Here is a 7,585-nt window from a genome sequence, read left to right as displayed (position 1 = left end):
ACATTATGCATAGAAACAGAAAATTAAATTTGACTCTGAAAATGTGTGTGTGTGTGTGTGTGTGTGTGTGTGGGCTTCCCAAATGGCTCAGTGGTAAAGAATCTGCCAACCAATGCAGGAGATGTGAGTTTGATCCTTGCATTGAGAAGAGCCCTTGGAGGAGGAAATGGCAATCCACTCCTGTCTTCTTGCCTGGAAGATCCCTTGGAAAGAGGAACCTGGCAGACTGCCGTCCATGGGGCTGCAAAAGACACGGGCACAAACATAGCAACCAAGCATAGCACATCGCGTGCGTGCACGCGCGCACACACACACACACACACACACACACCCCCTCTAATTTGTGCATGCATGCTAAGTCGCTTCAGTTGTGTCTGACTCTTTGTGACCTCATGGACTTTAGCCCTCAGGCTCCTTGTCCATGGGATTCTCCAGGCAAGAATACTGGAGTGGGTTGCCATGCCCTCCTCCAGGGGATCTTCCCAACGCAGGGATTGAACCCACATCTCTTATCTCTTCTGCATTAGCAGGCAGGTTCTTTATCACTAGCGCCACCTGGGAAGCTCAACTATAGTTTTGTAGGCCTCAATAGCACACAGAGATATTTGGGGCAACACTGGCATTTAACATAGAAGCTCAGAGCTCAAAAACGGCTCTGTGCAAACATTAATACAGCCTGCCATTTGCCAAGGGAAATACTTTTGTGAGGCTCATTAATTTAATTGGTCCCTGTCATCTAGTTAAAAAGGAAAGTGTAGAGCATTTTCTGACAAAACCAAAGATGGTTAAAAGTTCTATTAGGTTGTGCAGCACTTGAGAAATTTTGAAGTTAAGAAGGAAATTGAATTGAGAAAATGGAATTCAGCCCTTGGTACCCCCTGCTCCTCTCCCTACCCCATCTTTTACTTGGTGAATCATACAGCTTTTAAATAAAACAGAACAGGAACTCTAAAATAGCAAATAGCTTTTGTTCAGTCACTAAGTCATGTCTGACTCTTCGTGACCCCATGAACACCTGCCAGGTGCTGGCTCAAACTCATGCCCATTGAGTCGGTGATGCCATCCAACCATCTCATCTTCTGCTGCCCCCTTCTCCTCCTGCCCTCAATCTTTCCCCTCATCAGGGTGTTTTCCAATGAGTCAGTTCTCCACATCAGGGGGCCAAAATATTGGCTCTTCAGTTTCATCATCAGCCCTTCCAATGGCTATTCAGGGTTGATTTCCTAACCTGCCAGCCTCCTCTGACCATGGAAATTCCCAGGTAACAATACTAGAGTGGATTGCCATTTCCTTCTCCAGGAGATCTTCCTGACCCAGGGACTGAAACTGTGTCTCCTGTTTGGCAGGTGGATTCTTTACCAAGGAGACACTTAAATATCCAGATCTTGCACTAATCATCTCTTCCTTTTAATTGCATGGAAGCATATCTTATCTCTTGACGTATAGCTGTGGTTTGTGCCAGTTCCACTGTGATGCTCCTCTAAGCTGCCTCCATCCTCCTAACTCAAGAATCAGCGCGGGGGCCTCCCTGCATGTCTCTCAGTGGCTCTTCTGAGCATTCAGATGTCTTGTCTTCACTCACTGTGTTCTCAGCAGACATTGTACCCTCCCCACCCTTACATGGAAGAGCCTAGGAACGCCTGATAAAACTTTTCCTCTGTTAAAGGCCTATGCATTTTGCCAACAGCTGTTTGGGTGCTTTGAGGAAGCTCACTTGGAGTTGGCCTCTGGGGAAGAAGGGCTATAGCAGCCGTTCCGGGCAGCATTTGCCACGCTAGCTGTAGGACGTGACCCTTCTTCCAAAGGAGCCTGAGGCCTTCTTACATCAGACTGACTCCTCGAGGTCCAGCCTCATGCCAGCGAGTCACACCCACCTCTAGTGCCCAGAGCGTTGTCTTCACTTTCCATTCTGTTACTGAATCATCTTTTTTTTTTTTTTTCTAATCAAGATGTTCACCATTCCCTCCTAGAATAGGACTCAACAAACTGCATCTGTGGCTCAAATCCTGATGCCATCTAAGTACAGCCCCAAAGCTAAGAATATTTTTCATACTTATTAACGGTTGCAAGAGATGGGAAGAATAATTCATTCCACATGAAAATGATGTAACACCCAAATGTCAATGCCCATAAATGTGGAAGCACAGCATTCTCACATGTTGACCTCGGTGGCTCCTCTCACGTCGTAATGGCAGAGTTGAGTAGTTTGGATAAAGACTACTTGGCCCACCAGTCCCTAAAGTGACTCCTTTCTGGTCTTCTCAGCGAGTTTTACCAAACCCTACCCAGAGGACTTGGTGGTAAGGAATCTGCCTGACAAGCAGGAAATGTGGGTTCATTCCCGGGTCCGGAAGATCCCAGGGATTTTCAGAAGATTCCTTCCAGAGAAGGAAATGGCAACCCACTCCAGTATTCTTGCCTGGGAAACCCCACGGACAGCGGAGCCTGGCGGGCTACAGTCCATGGGGTTGCAGAGAGTCGGGCACAACTTAGAAACTAAACAACTGGAATGACTTCCTCACAGCTGCCTCTCTCCTCAGCCTCATCGAGTGGGTGATTATGGAGCCAAAAGAGTGATCCGGCAGCTAACAAGCGTGCCCTACTGTGACAGGTTATTAAACTTTCAGGGCTTTGTTTTCTGCATCTGTAAAATGAAATCTTTGAACTAAACAGTGTCTTTCTTTTTTTTTCTTATTTTAAAAATTTTTATGAAGATGGTGCAATGAATATCCACCTTCAAAATTGTAAGTTTCAAGCTAGTTGCTGAATTCAAGTTGCAAACATGTGAAAAAGGATGGTTCTTTGTCAGTTAAGCAGGTCACACTGTGAAAATTTTGCTTTTGTCTCTAAAATGCCTCTTCCACCCGAACCACCAGGCACAGTTTCACATGAAACATTTCTCTTTGAGAGAACCAATATCCTGAAACTCAGCAAAGTGTAGACCAGATCCATACAGTCCACGAACTTTGTATCTCTCCAGGTGATTCCTGCTGTAGGGGACGGGTGATGCCACTGAACCTTTCCACTTACACAATCTGTCTCAGATTCTATTAAGCCAAAGTTTGTATTCTCCTTTCTAAATCAGTTAAGACTTGTAGCAAAATTTGAACAACAACAACAAAAATTTGTGATTAATTGCCCTCATTAAGGGAACACTGAGCGCTCCCCTGGGTCAACAGAGCATTTCCTTTGCATTATAAATGCTTTACCCCATAAGTGAAAATACAGGCTGTTCCACTGAAACATTCAAGCTGTACCCTATTCCAGGCTGCCTGTGGATTTTCAAAATGTGGTAAACAACTGCTCTGGTTGAAAAGATGTGTTGAGTCCTCTTTTCGTAGATTGTCATCTGCAAGTTGCTCCTTTGCTTTAAGAGGCCTTGTTGAAAATGTATCTGCATGGGTGGTTACCAAGTTCTTTTGGTCCAGCAAATGGTCTCTCTGCTGTAAATTACATTTTCTCAGAAACTGGCTGTGCCCTATTTTTTCTCTTGTTTGCAGTCAAAAGTCGGCTTAGTCGTTCAGCTCCTTCTTTGTTGATTAACTGTAGACATACAAGCTTGTCTTGAATTATTCAAACAGATCTCCCTGTTTTGTTATAAAACTTACCAGTGGTGGAAAAGTTCAATCCAACATCAAAGACCAACTGCTGACCCTTTAAGGATGCTCTCTCTGGGCTCCCTGCATTCACACTTCTCTGCAGGTGAGGCCGTACCTGCACCTTGAATTACTTGGGTGACTGGTCTGTTTACTCTCTGGGAAAACCAATTGCACCAGCCTCCTGGACAATCTCTCCCATGATTTTACAGTCCATGCAACCAAGGAAAATTTAGCTTTCTCTGCCAATTTAGGAATAGGTTACAGTTTTTCTTTTCTTACTCTATCCAAATTTTCTATCCAAACTGGGCAAGGCCATGGTTTTTATATCATGACTTGAACTGCTCTAAATAGAGACTCTTTACTCGGTTAAATATCAAATGTGAGATAAGTGTTGGTTGTCTCCATGCTTTTCTGCCAGGCATTATTTTGAGGAACTGTTATGCTTGATAGCCATTATAAGGAATGTTAGAGGATGGGGAATGTGTCTCTCTGCTGTCAGTTAAGACAGAATGGCTTTGGATGGCCAGACATCTGCTTGCTGCTGTTCTTACTTTTCTTTCAATTTCCGGGCATTTCCTTAGAATGTTTCTGTCAAATCCCTAAGAAGAATACTGAAGTAGGTAGCCGCTCCCTTCTCCAGGGGATCTTCCCAACTCAGAGATCAAGCTTGAGTCTCCTTCATTGTAGGCAGATTCTTTACCGTCTGAGCCACGAGAGGAGCCCCTTCACTTCACTATGCTTGATAACTATTGCAAGGAATGTAAGAACACAGGCAAGCTTCCTCTCTACTAATAAGACCGAAGGGCTTTGAATGGCCAGACATCTGCTTGGTGCTGTTCTTAAACTTTTCTTTCAATTTCCTGGAATTTCCTTAGAACGTTTCTGTCAAATCCCTAAGAAATGCTTTCTTAGTCATAGATAGAACTCATCTGTAAACAAAACCCAGAAAGAATTGATGAAGAATTCATTTCCCATCTGCTGTATAAATTTAGGACTTTAAATACTTGATACAGAGAATTCAGTTTTCTGTGGACCACTAGGCACTCAAATGGTGTGATAAGGAGTCTGGACAAAAAGCTAGATTTCTAATTTCTCCCAGTAATGATGCTTCAACTGAACACTACTTGTGCATCCTCACTGCTCTCTCTTCAAATTCATCATGTTGTGGTTATGGACATGGAATGGAATTGATGTGAAAATAGTGGAGGAAATTTACTTGAAGCTGTTCTTGAAATTCTATCTTCCAAGCAGTCTGAGACTATGTAGCCAACAAAATCACTTAAAACTGTGCTCAAGAAAGCTCAATAATTGTCCAGATAACTGTCAAGAAAGACTCTCAGGCATGATGCAAGGAAGGGAACTCAGGCAGAGCCCAGCCTACTTCCTACATAGGAAAGACAGAGCTAAGAGTTCAGGGAGATCAAGAAGGCGAGAGTTTTCAGGACGGACACGCAGAAAGCACCATAGGCAACACTCCAACAACCTTCACAGAACCGCCCTCGAATATTCAGCAAAGTGCTAATCACCACACATGTGTAAGAAAAGTGCTCGAGGCCCAGAGAAAGTCATCCTGGAAGATTAGAAGGATGAATATCCAGCACTTAGAAAAGGCTGTGGCTGTTGCCTGCGCGAGCAGCCATGGAAATGCATGGTTCTGGGGGCTTGAGTAAGGAACTAAGATCCTCTGTTGGTAGAAGGGAAGGATAAGCCCCATCCTGAACTTAACTCCGATCCCACTAAACAAATCTTACAGGAGTAAACAGTTCTCAAGATTCTATATCATATGTGCAAAAACGTAGGTAGAAGTATGGTAGATATGCAAAGGTCAAAACTGAAGTTCTAGAGATAAAACTGCAATGTGTGAGTTGAAAAATACACTCGATGACATGAACAGTGATTAGACATTGTTGGAGAAAGGCTTATTGCATTTTAGACAGAGGGATAGAAATTATTACATAACACAGACACAAATACACATATATATAATGGACTATTACGCAGCCATAAAGAGTGAAATCTTGCTATTTGTGACAAACTGGGTGAAACTGGAAGGAATTATCCTTAGTGAAATATATCAGACAGAGAAAGAAAAGTACTGTGTGTTTTCACATATATGTGAAATCTAAAAAACAAAACAAACAAACATAACTAAATAGACTCATAGGCAGCAGACTTGTAGTTACCAAAGTGAGAGGAGAATGAAGAGGAGAAAAATAGGAGAAGGGGATTAGAGGTTCAAAGTACTAGCTGTAAAGTATATAAATTTCAAGATATAATGTATGGCAAAGGAAATGTAGTATTTTATAAAAATTTTGTATTGAGTATAGTCTTTTAAAATACCAAAGTACTATATTGCAAGCCTGAAACTAATATAATATTGTAAATCAACTATACCTCAACAAAAATGTCAAATACAGAAAAAATGCATTGTGGTAAAGCTATCAGTATTCAAAAGAAAATTTAAGAGGTTACAGTAGCATTAGAAAAAAGTGAGTTTACCAACACAATGCGGTCAGTGATTTTAAAAGTCATTTCATAATGAGAAAGAAGTCAATTCAGGAAAAGTATAATGATATTAAACACATTTGGATCTAATAACAGAGCTTAAAAACACATGAAAAGCATTTGATAAAACAGCAATGACAATGTTCAAATTAGCAATTACATTCAGAATCTTCACTGCATTTCCCAATAACTGATAGAAGACATAGACAAAAGAAAAAAAAAAAAAAAACAGAAAGAAAATAGAGAAAAAGAACAATGCTGCCAATCTAGTTGAAATTCATACAAATTCACCCCAAAACAGTAAAATAGTATTTTAAAGCACATATTTATCAAAATACATGATATTCTGAACTATAAGGCACATCTCAATAAACTTAAAAACATTTAAGTAATATAGGGTATTTTCTCTAACCATAGTGATATTAAGTTAGAAATCAATAGCAGAAAAATCTTTAGAAAAATCATCAAACATTGAAAAACTAAAAAACACATTTGAAATGACCCATGATCAAAGATGAATTTTTCAAAAGGTAATTTAAAGTCCTTTGAATTGAATAAGAATAAAAATATAGTATATGAAAATTTGTGGAATTCCATTAAAGTGTGGTTTATGCTAACATTCATAGCAATAAATACCTACATTAGTAATAAAGAAAAGTGTCAGATCAATAACCTCAGCCTCTACCTTTATAAATTACAAAAAAGAGACTAAAAGTAGATAAGAAGAGGAAAGAATAAAATAAAGATGAGACCAACAATAGATAAAATACAACAGTAAAACAATAGAGAAAATCAATGAAACCTAAAGCTGCTTGTTTCAGAAAATCAATAAAATTGGTAAACTTCCAGGCAGCATGATTAAAGAGAAAAAAAAAAAAAAGAAGACAAAAGTTGCTATTATCAAGAATGAGAGAGGTGATACCAACAGATTCTAAAACTATCTAAATAATAATAAGAAAATGTTTGAGCATCTTTATGGCAATAAATTTGAAGATTTGGATTCAATGCACAAATTATTTGGAGTACATATATTAGCCAATCTCATTTAGGAAGAAATCGATTATTTAAATAGTTGCATATGTATAAAAAAATGAATGCACAGTAAAAATCCTTCTTACAGTAAAGCTTATAGGCACAGATGGTTTCACTAGTAAATTCTATCCAATGTTAAAGAAAGAATAGCAATTCTGCATACATTTTTCCAGAAAATTTATGAATAAACAATGTTTCCAACTCATATTATGCTATCAATATGATTCTAATATGAAAATCAAGGTAAAAGCATTGCAAGAAAAGACAAGTTTGGATCAATGTGTGTCGTGAAATTTTTAAAATTTTGGCAAAATAATCCACACATACATATTTGGAAAGATTAACATGCTTTGACCAAGGAACTTAACCTAGACTCCAAGACTAATTTAATTTTTTCCAAATCAACCAATTTATTTCACCATATGCATTTGTTTCCTAATGCTGCCTAA

The sequence above is a fragment of the Odocoileus virginianus genome, chromosome 34, assembly GCF_023699985.2.
Source record: "Odocoileus virginianus isolate 20LAN1187 ecotype Illinois chromosome 34, Ovbor_1.2, whole genome shotgun sequence".
In the NCBI taxonomy this organism is placed as follows: domain Eukaryota; kingdom Metazoa; phylum Chordata; class Mammalia; order Artiodactyla; family Cervidae; genus Odocoileus; species Odocoileus virginianus.
This window is presented reverse-complemented; position numbering follows the sequence as displayed.